Consider the following 2,202-nt stretch of genomic DNA (forward strand, 5'->3'; position numbering starts at 1 on the left):
AAGGCCCAGGACTGGCCGAAAAAAAAAAAAAAAAAGAAACAGAGTCTCTCAATGATTCTGCACAGACTGACTTCAGAGATGGAAACCTCTGGAGTAGCCAGGATTGTGCACACGAGAGTCACTGACACCCAGATAAGGATATTAATTCTCAGTTTCAGGACCCAGCATAAAAATGCATTGGAAACAACACAGAATTTTATCAGTTATCGACAAACAACAATTGTGTTCAGGAGAGGCTGGATAAGAGACCTAGGACTTGCCTCCTCCCTGGCTGATAATTAATATGTGGCTATGGTGACTCTACAATTTCCAGAGGCTACACTTCTATAACCATTAACAGGAGGAAATATATTGAAAAGAATATCAAATAGCTTTCAAAGTGAATTAGGAGCCGAATAGAAAATGGAGTTTGAATTATTGAGTGGATGATTAGGCGATTAGCCGTGTGCCAAGAGCTGCATTTCAGACCCAGAGCGATATTTTTAAGCTGGACAGGAGAAGTGGAGAGAGATTTGCCAGGAGGGGCAGATATGGTCCAGGAAGAACTTTGGGCTGAGGAGCAAGTGGGCTTTATGCAGAAAGATGGCTTTCAAGGGGGTTTGGGGACAAGCACAGGAAAAGAGGGGTACACTTAGTCCTTGTACTAACTTGGGGCCAGCTGGGCCACGGGACGTCTTCATTCCAGATTCTGAGCTCACTGATCTTCCCAATTTTTTGCTTCCTATGGAAAATGCAAATCTGCTGTGGGGTTCCAACTCCTATTTGAGCCCTGCATCGCAGGGCACTGCCTATCCAATTGTGCAAGCACTTACTCTAAGTGCTAACATCTTTTGGCTTTAAACACGGGCCTGAGTCATATTTCTCAGACATCTGCTGACTTCTCACTGTGGCGGGGTCCCCGGCTCTCCAGAGCAGGCATTGCCTCTGTTGACTCCTTACTGTGGCGGGGGTCCCCAGCTCTCCAGAGCCGGCATGGTCTCTCCACCCAGCCCATCTACATTTGGAGGCCATGAGTGCTGCAAATGCTGAGTCGGTGTACCCACCAGTTTCACTGTGCCCCCAGGTGCCACCCATTGCTGTGGCTCACACCTGTAATCCTAGCTACTCAGAAGGCTGAGATCCGAGAGTAGAGGTTCAAAGCCAGCCTAGGCAGGAAAGTCCATAGGATTCTTTTCCCCAATTAATCACCAAAAAGTTGGAAGTGGAGCTGTAGCTCAAATGGTACGATGCCAGCCTTGAAAAAAGCGAAGGGACTGTGCCTAGTCCCTGAGTTCAAGGCCCAGTGCACACACACACACACACACACATCTGGATGTATGGAGCAAGAAGGACACAGTGCTGACACTTCCTGGCTCTCTGGTTTCTCCACCTTACTTTTCTTTCTTTCTTTCTTTTTTTTTTTTTTTTTTTGGTATGTCTCTACTGGGTCTGGAACTCAGGACCTAGGTGCTGTCCCTTAGCTTTTCCCTCAAGGCTGTCACTGTACCACTTGAGCCACACAGCCACTTCTGGCTTTTTGCTGGATTATTGAAGATATGAAACTCAGGAATTTAGATCCTCAGATCTCAGCCTCCTGAGAGGCTGGGATTGCTGGCGAGAGCCACCTGGGGGTAATGAACCTTACACTAAGAGGTCTTGGGGAGCAAAATCACCCTCCCAGGTGCTCCCAGGCATGTCAATGAAGCTTCTTCTGGAGCCTGGTCAACACTGTATCCTTCCTTTCCAAATTAACAGTGTTGCAAGCTCTAGTCTGGATCTGGGGGCTCTGTCCCCAGCAGTCAGGAGTTCAAATTCTGTATGCGGCTCCTCTGCTTTCCGTGGCCCGAGCCCGGTTGGTCTGCGTCTTTGGGTTGGCATGGAGGGGTCGGCTTTGCCCTCCTAGAGGAAGGGACGACTCGGTTGCAGGCTGTTCTTCTCTCTCATGTTCACTGGTTTCGGCCAAGCTAATATTGGCGTGAATAGGATGGTCTGGCTACCAATTATTTAAGAAGTTACTGTTTTCTTTACCACAGGAATCCCCAGAGATGTGGGATGGTTTTCGCCTTCGAATCCTGACATTATGCGCGTGTGCAGGTCCTGGGGCTCCATCTCCGGGCCTGAGCACACTCCCAAGGCCTTGTGACTGCGGCGGAAGCCCAGCTCCGCCCCGGGCACTGTGCGGGTTCAGGGTGACACGAGCCTACCAGACTGTTCTACCCTAGG

This window comes from Perognathus longimembris, chromosome 7 (assembly GCF_023159225.1).
Source record: "Perognathus longimembris pacificus isolate PPM17 chromosome 7, ASM2315922v1, whole genome shotgun sequence".
NCBI classification, from domain to species: domain Eukaryota; kingdom Metazoa; phylum Chordata; class Mammalia; order Rodentia; family Heteromyidae; genus Perognathus; species Perognathus longimembris.